A 17,702-nucleotide genomic window follows, 5' to 3' on the forward strand; every position below is an offset into this window, starting at 1 on the left:
GGCAAACCCTGGCCACATGTCAGCTCCTGGTAAATGGTACCCTAGGTACCCAGGGCCTTGTGACCAGGGAAGGCCTCTAAGGGCTGCAGCACTCCTTGTGCCACCCTTAGAGGCCCTGTACCCTTACACACACACACACACTGCCTTTGCAGGCTGAGTGTTTGGGTGCAAGACAAAAACAAAGTCGGCATGACACACATCCCTGTGTGCCATGCCCATCACCTACACTGCCATGGCATACATCAGTCACCCCTCTAGCTGGGTGCCTTATGCCAATGGTGTGGGCACAGGAGCAAGAGCCCTGTGCCCCTACAGTGCCCAGGTCCATTCCTGAGCACTGTAAGTGCAGTGCTGCCATTTAAGAGCACATGGTGCTGAGAGATCGTCAAACACGAGCTCCACAGCACCATAATGGCAACACTAAAGACTGAGAAGTTTGGTATCAAACTTCTCAGCACATTAAACCCACACTGATGCCAGTGTAGGATTTAATGTACACAGCACCCCAGAGGGCATCTTAGAGGTGCCCTCTTAAGCCTAACCTACAATCCACGTCTGCTCTGAGGCTGCCTAGGCTGCCACCCAGCAGACATGTTGCTGGACCCCTGGGTAGGAGAGCCCCTGCTCTCCCGGGCCTGCAACAATGCACATCCTGGACGAGGTGCTAAATCTCCTCCACCAGGATGGGCAGGGGGAAGCTTCAAAGGCATGCCGCCTCTGTGAGCTTCCCCAGGCCCCTGCAACCCCCCACTCTGGCGGGAAGCTTTGGCCGGAAACCCCAAATAAGGACAGGGGATGTGCCAGCCTGCCAACCCCACCCCTCAGGTGGGGGAGGCGAGGTGAAGCACATCTCCGGGCTCTCGCCATCTTGAAGATGGGGAGCCCTACCCTATTAGGACTAGGCTACTGCCCCCCTCCCACAGGAGAGGGGCAGGATAGGGGGTGTACCCACCCCAGGACAGGGACCCATTGGTCCCTGCCCTTCACCTACCTGTAACGCCCCTAAATCTAGTATTTAGGGGCACCCTGAACCTTCCTTCCCCAGATTCCAGATTCAAAACTACAAAGAGCAAGAAGAAAGAAGACCTGCCCTGCAGCTGCTAAAAAGAGGATGACACCAACTGCTTTGGCCCCAGCCCTACCAGCCTGTCGACCCTCGAACCTGCTCCTGCTCCAACCCGGCATCTCTTGTGGTCAGCAACCTCACCAACCCCGGAGGACCTGGCTACCTTTTGGCTCTAAGCCCCTGGGACTCCCATGAGTAGAGGCTCTACTCAAAACCTACCTCTAATCCCTGGCAGCAGCCCGGAACCGCGAACCCAGCGCACACTGCACCAGCCAAGTCTGGCCAGTGCCGGAGTGAACAAAGACCCCGAGGACGACCCCACGGCGACTGTGACCCCGAGTCCGGCACCCAAGGACCTCCCTCGACACTCCTGAAGAAGCCTGCAGCCTCAGAACCAGGTGCCCCCCCTACCGCGATCAACAGAGGGTAAGATTTCCCGACACCAAAAGGCACCCCTGCACGCGGCCCCCCGCGGCCCCCTGTGCCCAATCCCGGGGTACCTACCTATCCTCCAACTACCCAACTTACCTCTCGAAGTGGTGGTGGCACCTGAAGAGTCCTCGTCCCCGAGCTTGCAGTCTTTTTCTAAACCGGAGATTTCCCATTGAAATCAATTGAGCTCCCAAAGGCTCAAAAGCACTCTGCACCCAGCCGCCCGAGTGGCCCTGGCAGTGAAAACTCTACACCTACCTACTTCCCCACTTGCCCTAAGTAAGTGACCAGGAGCCCAGCTCCCACAGCCGTGTGGCTTGCCAGTCAGCAGCCACCAACCAAGGCCCCCCTATCCCTCATAGGATAACATTGGGCCTAACTCTCTCTGCACCCGGCCGCCCTAGAGCCGCTGAGGGTGAACCAACTGTACCTACCTGACCCTGGGGTCCCCTGAATCTATGCCCAGAACCTCAACTCTGCCAGTCGAGTACTTACCCTTAAACCGCTAACTCTATTTTCCTCATAGGGTAACATTGATTGGCTTTTTCCTGAAATTTCTTCCAAGTGTGGACTTTTCAAATCTTAAAATATTCACCAAAAATCAGCCGAGTAACGAAAACGAAATTACTCACCTGCTCTTAGGTGAGCTCCCAGTGCTGGATCTTGGTGCCCAGCACTGACTCTGAAAAATACTTACAACTGCACTTACCCGTAACCCAATTTTCTTCCGTAGGAAACCATTGACTGTTTTTCTGTGAAATTTCTTCTAAGTGTCGATTTCTGCAATCTTTAAATATTCTTCAAAAATCGTATAATATTTGAAAACGTAATTACTTACCTGTTTTGGATAAAGGTCCCAGTACTGAGTCTAGGCACCCAGTACTGGATTACAAAAGTAACGAGAACATACTGTACCTGCAACTTGAATTTTCTTCCTTAGGGAATCATTGACTGTTTTCTTTTAAATATTTTCTAAGTGTCAACTTTTAAAATAGCTAAATATTGTTTAAAAATCATTACAGTAATTAAGTCGACTTTCATCACTTGATTCTGAGTACTGACCCAGGACTGAATCTAGGATCCAGTCCTGGAATTCCAAAAGTAATCTAAAAAGTAATCTGTTGCAAATAACTTTAATTTACCATTGAGCTCAATGCATTGTTGTGTTTAAAAATAGAGTTGCCTACTGCAACCACTTGTAACTGTTTACAAAAGTCAATTGCATATTGCAAAAGTATTTATATGAAACATATCATTCTGAGAAAGTGTATTTTAAATCCAAGTGTTCGTTTTAAAATAAAACAAGCATATATTTTTTATATATAAACCATTGGACTAGAGTTCAGTTATTGAGTGTGTGAGACCATTTGCTGGCTGAGTGTGTAAAACAAATGCTTTACACTGTCCTCTGATACTGCCTTACTGCTCGACCAAGCTACCTTTAGAGAGTAAGGTTATATCTAACTTTAACCTCAGTCAAACCCTGGGGGACTGTGGACTCTGTACACCCTGTACCTATTAAGGAACAGTATATACAGAGCCACTTTCTCACAACGACAAGTAAGTGTTACACAGCAAAATGGAAAAGATTCTCTAATTGGTGCCTTATAGAAAAACTGTCAAGAATTACCACAAGAGCATCAACAGTACTAAAATACTTAACATATTTACTACAAAATAAATTGAGCTACACATCTATAAGGGTACACTTAGCATCAATGGTAACGTTCACAAGGGGAGAAACAGGGGAAAGTTTCTTCATATCCCAAGTGGTAAAAAGATTCCTAGAAGGAGTAAAGAGAATAGCACCTCCAAGAAAGGTGCCACCACCGACATGGAATCTCAATGTAGTACTAGCTCAAATGATGAAGGCACCATTCGAACCACTCCACAAAGCAACACTACAAATGCTCACGCTAAAAACTGCGTTTTTAGTTGCTATTACATCACTACATAGAATAAGTGAATTGCAAGCTCTAAAACTGCAAGAGCCCTACTTCCAAATACATAATGACAGATTCATCATGAGAACTGATCCACAATTTATGCCAAAGGTGGTATCGAATTTCCACGTAAACCAAACTATACAAATACCACGGTTTTTTCCAAAAACCAAAGACACAAGCAGAAAGGGCATTACACACCCTGGACGCCAGAAGGGCAGTCATGTACTACATAGAAAGAACCAAAGAATATAGGAAAACAAAACCATTCTTTATATCATTTACCAACCGTTTTCTTAGACGACCAGTCACAAAGAATACCATTGCAAGATGGATTGCACAAGCCATACAGTTCTGCCACAAACGGGCAGGTCAGACATTACAAGGAGCACCGCACGCTCACTCAACAAGGAAGAAAGGAGCAACAGTAGCTTTTCTAGCAAGTACGCCTGTTCAAGCGGACTGCCAAGCAGCAACATGGTCTTCAGTGCACACGTTCACAAAGCACTATTGCATGGATATTCAAATGAATGAAGAAGCACAAGTAGGACAAAAGGTCTTGCAGCATATTTTCACAAACCAATGCTCATCTTCCACCCAACCACCACAAGACTAGCAAACCGCTACAAAGTCTATGCACAGCATAGTGAATCCAGAAAAGATTCACACTGCAAAACGTATAGTTTCTTACCTGTCGGTGTAGTATTGCAGCTTGAAGAATTTTCTGGATTCACTAGTGAACCCACCCTCCTCCGCCAGAAAGATGAGACAAGAGGAAGAAATAAATGAAACAAGAAAAAAAAAAAGAATCCAAAGATGGCGACCAAAGGTGGGAGCTTCCGGAGAAAGCACTTCATCTTCACAGAAGGATTCCAAATGGTGGTATGTCGACGCTCACCGGCCATGGGAAAGAAAAAAAAATAAATACTACAATTCCAGATCCAACCACTAGATGGCGAAATAATGCACAGCATAGTGAATTCAGTAAATTCTTCAAGCTGCAAAACTACACCGACAGGTAAACTATGCGATATCCCTCTTACGCTCCACCCAAGGTCATGGATATAAACCAGTAATCCAGTCTGCTAAAGGTTCTAGTGGCAGGAGTGTGGCAGGAAAACTGTCGAGTGGTTGGGTGGCGTTCTCGCCATATATCGATCAAGTGAATGCCCTCTAGAATGTTTTGTAGTGTGCCAGTCATACGAGGCTAAGTGTGGGGGCTCACGGTCGACTGAACCGTCAAGGATGCAATTAACGTCTCCGGCTAACAATATTGATGCCCCCAGATACGGTGATGCCGCATCCGTTAGGGCGGGGGGAAAAAGAGGAGCAGCTGTCGTCGGGGGCATTTACGTTAATAATGCACAATTCCCTACCATCAGACTTCCCATACAGGATAACATATCTCCCTTCTGGGTCAGTAACATGATGCAGATGCTGAAAGGGAACCCCTGGAGCCACCCAAATGAGAGCCCCTCTAGCAAATCCAGAATATGAGGTAGCATATAATTGCCCTCTCCAGCATTTTCATAAAAACGATATAGTATCCCCCCAGATATTTGTCTCTTAACAGACATGCCACAGCTATTTTTTACCTTTTCAGGTAGGCAAATACTCTAGAACGTTTTTCTAAGGCGACTATGCCTCAGACATTCCATGTAATCAACTTAGTCATGGTGGCTGCCATGAAGCATACAGGTCATGCATGCTACCGCCTCACGGCCATTCCGCCTCAAGCCATTCATGCAACCTTAAACATGTAACCATCTGTGAAAAGCTGGGTTTCTGTTGCCGTTACCCCCCACTCTTGCCAGAACTACTGATGAACTTTGACTTGATGTTCCCTGGGTCCCTTCCAATCAGGTTCCCAGGGCTCTTTCCCAAACCTGTACCAAACCCAATTGGCACCCTATCCACAGGTCAGCCCCTGGTAAATCTTACCCCAAGTACCCAGGGCACTGTGACCAGGGAAGGCCTCTAATGGCTGCAGCACTTATTGTGCCACCCTTATGGGCCCTTTACCTTTACACTCGTTTCCTTTGGTTTTGCTTTGTTCGCCATAAGTTGGCAGGGTATGCTCAGACGTGAGTCCCTTGCTCACTTTGCCACTGGATTCAAGCAAGCCTGGCTGAAGACGGCTGAATTGCCAGAAACCGGTCCTAGGAAGCTTGTTTCCGGTCCAGGGAAGACATGGCTTGGCAGTTCGGGCTGGACTGTTCCCATGAGGCACAGGGTCAGACTGATTTGCATATGGCCATGTCTGAACTGGGGTGGCAGAGTGGGCTAAAGAACGGTGATGGATTAAACCCAGATCAGTTGACTGGGGGTGAGTGCGTGCAATGTTCAACACTCCGTCCATCATTTCCTTTGGTTTTGCTTTGTTCGCCATAAGTTGGCAGGGTATGCTCAGACGCGAGTCCCTTGCTCACTTTGCCACTGGATTCAAGCAAGCCTGGCTGAAGACGGCTGAATTGCCAGAAACCGGTCCTAGGAAGCTTGTTTCCGGTCCAGGGAAGACATGGCTTGGCAGTTCGGGCTGGACTGTTCCCATGAGGCACAGGGTCAGACTGATTTGCATATGGCCATGTCTGAACTGGGGTGGCAGAGTGGGCTAAAGAACGGTGATGGATTAAACCCAGATCAGTTGACTGGGGGTGAGTGCGTGCAATGTTCAACACTCCGTCCATCATTTCCTTTGGTTTTGCTTTGTTCGCCATAAGTTGGCAGGGTATGCTCAGACGTGAGTCCCTTGCTCACTTTGCCACTGGATTCAAGCAAGCCTGGCTGAAGACGGCTGAATTGCCAGAAACTGGTCCTAGGAAGCTTGTTTCCGGTCCAGGGAAGACATGGCTTGGCAGTTCGGGCTGGACTGTTCCCATGAGGCACAGGGTCAGACTGATTTGCATATGGCCATGTCTGAACTGGGGTGGCAGAGTGGGCTAAAGAACGGTGATGGATTAAACCCAGATCAGTTGACTGGGGGTGAGTGCGTGCAATGTTCAACACTCCGTCCATCATTTCCTTTGGTTTTTGTTTTGCAGATAATAGTTAGATTTGTTGCAATAGGCAACACAATTTCAAACGCAATAATACATTGAGCTCAATGTGAATTTTAAGTTATTTCCAAGTGATTACTTTCAGGATTACTTTTCTAACTCCAGGACTGTATCCTAGATTCAGTCCTGGGACAGTTCTTGGAAACAAGTGAGTAAATTTGTTTTAGTTACTGTTGTTATTTTTAAGCAATATTTTGCTATTTTAAAAGTTGACACTTAGAAACTTTTGCTAATCAAATTACCAATGTTATCCTATGGAAGGAAATTCACTTAGCAGGTAAGTGGGGTTATGGTTACTTTCTCTAGGTCAGTGTTGGATCCTAGATCCAGCACTAGTGTAACACCTGTAAGCAGTTGAGAAACTACGTTTAAGTTCCACAGGCGATTTTTAAGGAATATTTATAAGTTTGCAAAATCGACACTTAAAAGAAATTTCATAGAAAAACAGTCAATGGTTCCCTATGGAAGAAAATTCAAGTTACGGGTAAAGTATGTTCTCGTTACTTTTGTAATCCAGGGCTGGGCTCCTAGGCTCAGTACTGGGACCTCTATATAAAACAGGTAAGTAATTACGTTTTCACATTTGGTACGATTTTTAAAGAATATTTGTAGTTTGCAAAAATCTACACTTAGAAGAAATTTCACAGAAAAACAGTCAATGGTTTCCTATGGGAGAAAATTGAGTTAGTGGTAAGTACGGTCGTGAGTACTTTTCAGGGTCAGTGCTGGGCACCAGGATCCAGCACTGTGATCTCTCCTAATAGCAGGTGAGTATTTCCGTTTCCGGTTGATTTTAGGTGAATATTTTAAGTTTTAGAAACTCCACACTTAAAAGAAATTTCAGAAGAAACCAGTCAATGTTACCCTATGGAAGAAAAGTGAGTTATCGGCTTTTGGGTAAGTACTCGACTGGCAGAGTTAAGGTTCTGGGTACAGACTCAGGGGTCTCCAAGGGTCAGGTTGGTACAGTTGTTAGACCCTCAGCGGCACTGGGGCGGCCGGGTGCAGAGTGAGTTAGGCCCAATGGTATCCTATGGGAGGCAGGGGGGCCTTGGTTGGTGGCTGCTGACTAGCAGGCCAGGCGGCTGTGGGAGCTGGGCTCCTGGTCACTTGCTCAGGGCAAAAGGGGAAGTAGGTAGGAGTAGAAGTTGCACTGCCAGGGCCACTCGGGCGGCTGGGTGCAGGGTGCTTTTGAGCCTTCGGGCGCTCAATGGATTTCAATGGGAAAGCTCAAGGATGAACAGAGACTGCAAGCTTGGGGACGAAGATTCTTCGGGTGCCAACACCACTTCGAGAGGTAAGTTGGGTAGTTGGAGGATAGGTAGGTACCCAGAGTCGGGCACAGGGGGCCGCAGGGTGCCGGGTGCAGGGGGTTCCTTTTGATGTCGGGAAATCTTACCCTCTGTTGATCGCGGTTGGGGGGGGGGTCCCTGGTTCTGAGGCTGCAGGCGTCATCGGGAGCGTCGAGGTGGGTCCTTGGGTGTCGGATTCGGGGTCACAGTCGCTGGGGGGACGTCCTCAGGGTCTTTGTCCAGTCCGGCACAGGCCAGGCTTGGCGGGTGCAGAGTGCGCAGGAGTCGCGGTTCCTGGCTGGTGCCAGGGGTCTGTTACTTGCTTTGAGCAGAACCACTGCTCGTGGGAGTCCCAGTCTTTTACAGTCACAAGGCAGTCAGGTCCTCTGTTTTTTTTGAGGTTGCTGACCACTGGAGATGCTGCGGCTTAGCAGGAGCAGGTTCGAGGGTCGATAGGCCTGTGGGGCTGGGGCCAAATCAGTTGGTGCCTTCCTCTTGTTAGCAGCTGCACGGCTGGTCTTTTTGTTTCTTGTTCTTCTTGCTTGTTTCGGAATCGGGATCTGAGGAAGGAAGGTTCAGGGTGCCCCTAAATACTAAATTTAGGGGCGTTACAGGTAGGTAAAGGGCAGGGACCAATGGGTCCCTGTGAGACAGTGGCTCTGTATATACTGTTCCTAAATAGGTACAGTGTGTACAGAGTCCACAGTCCCCAGAGGTTTGGCAGAGGCTAAAGTTAGATATAACCTTACTCTCTAAAGTGGTAGCTTGGTCGAGCAGTAAGGCATTATCAGAGGACAGTATAAAGCATTTGTTGCACACACTCACGAAATGGTCTCACGTACTCAAGAACTGAACTTTAGGCCAATGGTTTGTATAAAAAATATATGGTTATTTTGTTTTAGAACCAACAAGAGGTATTAAAATATACTTTCTCAGAATGAGATGCTTCAGGTAAATACTTTTGCAATATGCAATTGACTTTTGTAAATACTGGTTACAGGTTTTTGCAATAGGCAACACAATTTCAAACACAATAATGCAATGAGCTCAATGGAAGTTTTAAGTTATTTGCAATAGATTACTTTCAGTATTACTTTTGTAACTCCAGGACTGGATCCTAGATTCAGTCCTGAGACAGTTCTTAGAACAAGTGATAAAATTCGTCTTAGTTACTGTTGTGATTTTTAGGCAATATTTTGCTATTTTAAAAGTTGACACTTCGAAGAAATTTCATAGAAAAATAGTCCATGATTCTCTATGGGAGAAAATTCAAGTTGCAGGTTAAGTATGTTCTCGTTACTTTTGTAATCCAGTACTGGGACCTCTATCTAAAACAGGTAAGTAATTACGTTTACACAGTTGGTACGATTTGTAAAGAATATTTGTAGTTTGCAAAAATTGACACTTAGAAGAAATTTCACAGAAAAACAGTCAATGATTTCCTATGGAAGAAAATTGGGTTAATTGTAAGTACGGTTGTGAATATTTTTCAGGGTCAGTACTGGGCACCAAGATCCAGCACTGGGATCTCTCCTAATAGCAGGTGAGTATTTTTGTTTTCATTACTCGGTTGATTTTAGGTGAATATTTTAAGTTTTAGAAACTCCACACTTAGAAGAAATTTCAGAAGAAACCAGTCAATGTTACCCTATGAAGGAAAATTGGGTTATCGTCTTTTGGGTAAGTACTCGACTGGCAGAGTTAAGGTTCTGGGCACAGACTCAGTAGTCTCCCAGGGTCATGTAGGTACAGTTGTTACACCCTCAGTGGCACAGGGGCTGCCGGGTGCAGAGTGAGTTAGGCCCAATGTTATCCTATGGGAGGCAGGGGGGGCCTTGGTTGGTGGTTGCTGACTTGTAGGCCACGCAGCTGTGGGAGCTGGGCTCCTGGTCACTTGCTCAGGGCAAATGGGGAAGTAGATAGGTGTAGAGGTTACACTGCCAGGGCCACTCGGGCGGCTGGGTGCAGGGTGCTTTTGAGCCTTCGGGCGCTCAATGGATTTCAATGGGAAAGCTCCTGGTTGAACAAAGGCTGCAAGCTTGGGGACAAAGTTTCTTCAGGTGCCACCACCACTTCGAGAGGTAAGTTGGGAAGCTGTAGGTTAGGTAGGCACCCAGGGCTGGGCACAAGGGGCCGCAGGGCGCCGGCTGCAGGGGTGCCTTTTGGTGTCGGGAAATCTTACTCTCTGTTGATCGCGGTTGGCGGAGTCCCTGGTTCTGAGGCTGCACTCGTCGTCAGGAACGTCGAGGTGAATCCTTGTGTGCCGGATTCGGGGTCACAGTCACCGGGGGGACATCCTCGGGGGCTTTGTTCACTCCGGCACAGGCCAGGCTTGGCGGGTGCAGAGTGTGCAGGGTTCGCGGTTCCCGGGCTGATGCCAGGGGTTAGGAGCTGGTTTTGAAGCAGAGCCTCTGCTCATGGGAGTCCTAGGTGCTTGGAGCCAAAAGGTAGCCAGGTCCTCCGGGATTTGTGAGGTTGCTGGCCACAAGAGGTGCCGGGAGGTAGCAGGAGCAGGTTCGAGGGTCGACAGGCCGGTAGTGCTGGGGCCAAAGCAGTTGGTGTCTTCCTCTTCTTAGCAGCTGCACGGCATGTCTTCTTTCTTTTTGCTCTTCTTAGTTTTTCGTAATCTGGAATCTGAGGAATGAAGGTTCAGGGTGCCCCTAAATACTAGATTTAGGGGCGTTACATGTAGGTAAAGGGCAGGGACCAATGGGTCCCTGCCCTGGGGTGGGTACACCCCCTATCCTGCCACTCTCCTGTGGGAGGGGGGCAGTAGCCTAGTCCTGATTGGGCAGGGTCTCCCATCTTTAAGATGGCGAGTGCCCGGAGATGTGCTTCACCTCGCCTCCCCCATCCGAGGGGTGAGGTTGGCAGGCTGGCACATCCCCTGTCCTTATTTGGGGTTTCCGGCCAGTCTTCCCGCCAGAGTGGGGGTGAAAACCGGTGGGGGCCAGTTTGCTGGGTACAGCAAGTGGCCTGGGGAAGCTCACAGAGGCGGCATGCCTTTGAAGCTTCCCCCTGTCCATCCTGGGGGATTAGACCTAGCACCTCGCCCAGGATGTGCATTGTTGCAGGCCAAGGAGAGCGGGGGCTCTCCTACCCAGGGGTCCAGCAACCTATCTGCTGTGTGCCAGCCTAGGCAGCCTCCCAGACCAGACGTGGATTGTAGGTTGGGTTTCAGGGGCATCTCTAAGATGCCCTCTGTGGTGTTTTGTGCATTAAATCCCACACTGGCATCAGTGCGGTTTTAATGTGCTGAGAGGTTTGATACCAAACTTCTCAGTCTTCAGTGTTGCCATTATGGTGCTGGGGAGTTCGTGTTTGACGAGCTCTCAGCACCATGTACTCTTAAATGGCAGCACTGCACTTACAGTGCCCAGGAATGGACCTGGGTACTGTAGAGGCACAGGGCTCATGCTCCTGTGCCCACACCACTGGCATAGGGCACCCAGCTAGAGGGGTGGCGGATGTATGCCAGAGCAGTGTAGGTGGTGGGCATGGCACACAGGAATGTGTGCCATGTCGAATTTTTGTCTCGTCTTGTACCCAGACACTCAGCCTGCAAGGGCAGTGTGTGTGTGTGTGTGTGTGTGTGTGTGTGTTAGGGTACAGGGTCTCTAAGGGTGGCACAATGAGTGCTGCAGCCCTTAGAGGCCTTCCCTGGTCACAAGATCCTGGGTACCTAGGGTACCCTTTACCAGGGGCTGACATGTGGCGAGGGTTTGCCAATTTGGGTTTGAGGTTTTTAGGGAAGGAACATAGGCCCTGGGCAACTGATTGGCAGGAGTCCAGGGCACACTCAGTCAAAGTACATTCAGCAATTCAGCAAAACGTGGGGGCATACCATGCAAGAAAGATGGCACTTTCTCACAGTCCCTTCCCTGGGTTGGGTACACCCCCTATCCTGCCACTCTCCTGTGGGAGGGGTGCAGTAGCCTAGTCCTAATTGGGCAGGGCTCCCCATCTTCAAGATGGTGAGAGCCCGGAGATATGCTTCACCTCGCCTCCCCCACCTGAAGCGTGGGGTTGACAGAGGCTGGCACACCCCCTTTCCTCCCTTGGGGTTTCCCACCAGTCTTCCCGCCACGGTGGGGGTCGGAACCGGTGGGGGCCAGTTGCGGAGTACAGCAAGTGGCCTGGAGAAGCTCACAAAGGCGGCATGCCTTTGAAGCTTCCCCTGCCCATCCTGGGGGAGGAGACCTCGCCCATGAGGTGCATTGTTGTAGGCCCAGGAGAGCGGATGGCCCTCTACCCTGGGGTCCAGCAACATGTCTGCTGAGTGGCAGCCTAGGCAGCCTCTCAGAAAGGACGTGGATTGTAGGTTAGGTTCAGGGGCAACTCTGCCCCCTGAACCTAACTGTTGTGCATCTTACATTAAATCCCACACTGGCATCAGTGGTGGTTTAATGTGCTGAGAAGTTTGATACCAAACTTCTCAGTCTTCAGTGTAGACATCATGGTGCTGTGGAGTTCGTGTTGACGACCTCCCAGCACCATATACTCTTAAATGGCAGCACTGCAATTACAGTGCCCAGGAATGGACCTGGGTACTGTAGGGGTACAGGGCGTGTGCACCTGTTCCCACACCACTGGCATAGGGCACCCAGCTAGAGGGGTGACTGAGGTATGCCAGGGCAGTGTGTGTTGTGAGCATGGCACACAGGGATGTGTGCCATGTCGACTCTGTTTTGTTCTGCACCAAGACACTCAGCCTGCAAAGGCAGTGTGTGTGTGTGTGTCAGGGTACAGGGCCTCTAAGGGTGGCACAATAAGTGCTGCAGCCCTTAGGGGCCTTCTCTGGTCACAAGGCCCTGGGTAGCATTTACCAGGGGCTGACATGTGGCCAGAGACCCTATTGGGTTTAGGCTTCATGCAGTTTTAGGGAAGGAACACAGGCCCTGGGTACCTGATTAGCAGGAGCCCCGGGCACACTCAGTCAAAGTACATCAGCAATTCAGCAAACAGTGGGGGCATACCATGCAAGAAAGATGGCACTTTCTCACACAATGAAGAAGTAGAGGGAGGATATGAGGATAACTACCAACCTCCCCCAGTTCATAGGGAGAGAAGGGCCCCAGTGGCCCTGACTCCAAAAATAAACCCCTCAGCACCTAGAGCCCACAGAGGTGGATCAGGTGCTGCTGAGGACTTTGAGGACAGCCTCAATGAGGACAACCTTTTAGCAAGGTTGACCAAAAGAGTGGATCTAGAGACCAGACTCCTGGCTCTAGAGAAAGAGAGAGCCGAGATGGGCTTAGCTCCCATCAATGATGGCAGCAATTTACTAAATAAGGATGAAGAGCAATCTTATGATAGTAAAATCCCCAAAGAGATTGTCCCTAAATATGAAGAGAGTGATGATATCACAAATTGGTTCACAGCTTTTGAGAGGACCTGTGAAATGAGAAAAGTGAAGAAGTCACACTGGGGGGGGGGGGGCACTCCTTTGAGAACTGTTTTCTAGTAACAGCAGTGACAGTGTCCTGACCCTTACAGGGGCAGTTGCTGGGTCTTATGACCTCATGAAGAGAACGCTGATTGAGGGCTTTGGACTCACAACTGAGGAATACAGAACTAGATTCAGAGGGACCCACAAACCCCAAAACCAATCCTGGATTGACTTTGTTGACTACTCAGTTAAAAGACTAGGTGGTTAGTTAACTGGACATAATGTGCATGATTTCAATGGACTTTACAATTTGTTTATGAAAGAACAAATTTTAAGTAATTGTACTAAGCAAAAGTTACATAAGCTTTTGGTAGACCTAGGTCTAATTTCTCCCCAAGAATTGCGAAAGAAGGCAGACCACTAGGTCAAGACAAGGGTGCCAAAAACAGCCACTGGGGGTGACCAAAAGAAAGGGGTTACAAAACCTCCCCAGGGGAAAGGTGGTGAGAATCCCCCAGATACAAATCCTGAGTCTTCAAAAGGGCCCCAAAAATCTGTACAGGGGAGTGGGACCTAAATCTCTTCCAAGTCCAACAATAGGTACAGGGGAAAGAACTTTGATCCCTTAAAGACCTGGTGTAACAACTGTAAGAAGTTAGGACACTTAACTGGAGATGCTACTTGTCCTAACAAGACACCCCCTACTCCACCTACAGCTACTGCTGGTGTCGCCATTCTCCAGATGGGATCAGCAGTGTGCCTCGATCAAATCTGTTTGCACACTGAAGCAGTTCTAGTCACAGAGGGGGAAGTTGAGTGTGACACTTTAGCTGTATGGCCACCCAACTTAAAGAATGATTTGCAATGCCCTTGGATCAATGGGAATAGAATAGAAGCACTGGGGGATACAGGTGCCAGTGTCACTATGGTGAGAGATATACTGGTTTCCCCAGAGCAATACCTGAATGGGAAACTTAGCTAGTCACCAATGCTGACAGTGTTATTACTAACCATGCCATGGCTATGGTGACATTAGACTGGAGGCTGGTTACTGGCCCGAAACAGGTAGTGGTCTCTCCAAAGCTTCTAGCTGCATGTCTGCTTGGTAATGACCTGGAAACCTCAGCATGGGCTGAGGTAGAACTTAAAACCCATGCAGCAGTGCTGGACATCACTGAGATTGTGTGTCAAGACTAGAGAGCACAGAGCCGAAAGCAGGGTGAAAAAAGTGTTGGACCCTGAAAGTATGGCCCAACCTTCCAAGAGGAAAGGTAAGAAGACCTGTCCTCTATGATCAGTCACAATTGATCCTTTTCTGCAGGTCCAGAATGGCTCTACATAAATGGACGTCATAGCTCATAAATATTGTGCATACAGCACATCACTTGCCTGGAGAGGGAAATTCTTGCAGACACACTAATCAAACAGACATGCCTCGCGAGCGTTAGTTAAAGCAAACATTACTTACAGGTGTCTTCAGTCCATCAGGTGCCCATTATTCCACCATCCAGTGGCTGTGTTTGGAGTTGTTCGCTATTCTCATTTTCTTTTCTTTTGAGTGTCAACCAGTGGTGTGCAGAGCCAGCCCCCTAACATGTCGAAGGTAAGCCCAAAATTTCCCCCAATGCATAAATGCCAACTTCAGATTTGTTTTTCCACTTTTGCTTTCAGGAGCAAGGTTCAGAGCTCAACATTTTTTATTTCAAAATGCTGGTTTATGTTCCAGGATCGCACTCTGGCATGCCTATTCACAGGTCAATAAAAATGTTCTATTTTGAAACTTAAAATTGCAAGTGACATTTATACTATGGCTTATTTTGCTGTTGCATATAAACATTGCTGCAGACATAATCTACTGCACCCTACAGATCTGCAGCATATCACTCTTTTGTTGATTGAATGTGATTCTCCTGGGATATGAAAATCGTCTATATTTTATAGACTTGAAGTAATCACATCTCCCATAATGCAAGTTTGTATGATATCCAGTGCCACTGGCCTTGTGGTGCTGGTGACTCCCAGGGTTCTCAAAAAAAGTTAATTGTTCAAGGTCCTAGTATCAAGGAAAACTGTAAAGCCTTTGACTGATTAATTTCTACACTGAAACTTAATTTTTGCAGAAAAGAAACCTTTTGTTTTAAAAGATAAAAAAATATAAGATTCATAATCAGTCCATTATTTCCTTTGTAGTATTTTTTTTCTTGATCCTATGAATGTACACCGTATCTGCACTTACTAAATTCATTTCTTAATTTTAGGAACATCTGACCAGAGTTGAAGATTTCCTACAACAGAGCCAAAGACTCCTCTCTGAGGAGAAGCCCAATGTCTCTGAGCTACAAGAACTACTGGATGTCAGCTTTGAGTTTGATATAGAACTTCCGCAGATCGGGGAGTTGCGCGAGAGGCTCGAGCAGGTTCGATGGTTACAAAATGTAAATCAGGCATGCAGCAATTCGAACACCCTGACCTTGGATGATATGAGATGACTCATAGACTTAGGAGTTGGTTTGGCTCCTCATGTTACAGTGGAGAAAGCAATGGCGAGGTTGCAAGAACTGCTGACAGGATCTGAACACTGGGATGATAAGGCCCGAAGCCTCATCAAGGCCAGGTAAACAATTCTGACTGCTGTCAGTGTCAATATATATAGTACCCAATGCTCTCAAATGTTGAATGTGACTGTGCTAATAGTGGGAGAAATATTGTATCACCCCATATGCTGACCTTGTCTGCATCGCCATGGTCTCTCGTGCTCAAAATGAATTTCTGATAAGCCTAAGCACTGGGTTTGGGCCTCTAATCTGCATTAGCCCCTGCAAGTTTTCTTAAATGCACCTCTCCGCAGAAAACAGTTTTTACCCTCTTTTTGTACACTGGAACAACATGTTCATGTGGTGGGGGCTTGGTTTTGAGCTGGTTATGTGCGTAGTTTGATCATCTTTACCACTGAAAAGATGTTGTTATGTTTCAAGATGTAATTGGAATTTTGCAGAAACCAGGAAATTTCTTTTAAATTAGAGACAAAATGACCTCTAAGTTTCTCTAACTAAAACATCGGCATTGTAGGATTCATTCTCACTGATAAACATTAAAGTAGAATAGTCCTGCTTATGTGTGGGGACACCTGAAAACAAACTTACACACACACACTCCCTGCATGTATCGCTGTGGATGCACATGCTTACCGTACCTTTGCCATCTATTATGTGGCTCGTACGTTTGCAAGTTACTTTCTCTCAAGTCACAAGGTGTGGCGTGACTCCTCCTCTTCGAGTAACATGAGCACTGACTCGATGTTGGGTAGTTTTTCCGGCTTCGGGTGGCAGTAGCAGTGGCTCCCCACTGGCTAGTAGCCAACTCAGTTGCAATTCTCGCCCTCTATCATAGGACACAATGGGAGGAGAAAGGAGGCATCCTCAAAAACCTCCTGAAGCAAGTTTGAAAAAGATGGTGAAGAGCCAGTGTAGGAAAGTGGCCCTTTTGGCACGGTTACCCCCCGCGTTTCCCTGACTGATGCATATTTGACTGAATGTGCACTGGGTTCCTGCTAAGCAGGTTCCCAGTGCTGTGTTCTTTCCCAAAACTGTACCATTGTTTCCACGATTGTTGCACCTCTGGCCCACATAAGTCCCTTGTAAAAGGTACCTGTGGTACCAAGGGCATTGTGACCAATGAGGGTCTCTAAGGGCTGCAGCATGTATTGTGCCATCCTAAGAGACCCCTCACAAAACACAAGCATACTGCCACTGCAGCCTGCGTGTTTTGGTGCAGATAAAGTTAAGAGTCGACCCGGCACACATCTGTGTGCCAGGCCTACCTTCACTGCAAGAGGCATACGTAAGTCACCCCTACAGCATGCCTTACAGCCCTAAGGGAGGGTGCACTATAATTCATGTGAGGGCAACGGCATGAGCAGATACTCCCCCCCTACAGTGTCTTAAGTCCATTCTTAGACCTAATTGCACAGTGAAGCCATCCTGAGTACATGGGCTAGGAGCTTGTCACTACGAATGCCACAGCTCCATGATGACTTCACCGAATTCCAAGATGTTTGGTAACAAACATTACAGATTAATGAGCCTACACTGATGCCAGTGTTGGATTCATTGATAAATGCACTCAGAGGGCACCTCAGAGGTGCTTTCTTAAAGACTGCCAAACCACTAGTGTGTGTCTGACTGGTCTGCACCAGCCTTCCATCTTGTAGGAAGCTGACTCTCAATATACTATACCAGTAGGAGGTATAGTGTGCACAGAGTTCAGGGAGTCCCAAAAGGTGTGTGTGGTAATCATAATCAGAAGTCCGTTAGCTGAGGTGTATATTCTATAGATGGTTTATTTAAGCTTAGTTACAAGGTATGTTCCAGGTAAGTCGATAACAGCCCCACCAGGAGCAGCCTCCTTGCTGCTCAGCCTGCACACTCCAACTGGCACTCAGCACATCACCAGGCACCCATGCATTTTATGACCTCACCAAGGATTCAGCACTCATCCTGGCTGAGCAGTAGGGAAGGTGTAGCT

The 17,702-nt window shown here is 47.9% G+C and overlaps 1 pseudogene across 1 annotated transcript in view; it reads left to right on the forward strand.

Annotated features, from left to right (window-relative positions):
- Positions 1–17,702, forward strand: part of LOC146866936 (lysine-specific demethylase 5B-like) — a 504,610-nt pseudogene that overhangs the window by 167,626 nt on the left and 319,282 nt on the right. Inside the window, exon 5 of the transcript XR_014960847.1 lies at positions 15,437–15,792. The product of XR_014960847.1 is annotated as a lysine-specific demethylase 5B-like (transcript). The remainder of the gene's footprint in view (positions 1–15,436; positions 15,793–17,702) is intronic.

Source organism: Triturus cristatus, chromosome 1_2 (genome assembly GCF_964204655.1).
Source record: "Triturus cristatus chromosome 1_2, aTriCri1.1, whole genome shotgun sequence".
NCBI lineage: Eukaryota > Metazoa > Chordata > Amphibia > Caudata > Salamandridae > Triturus > Triturus cristatus.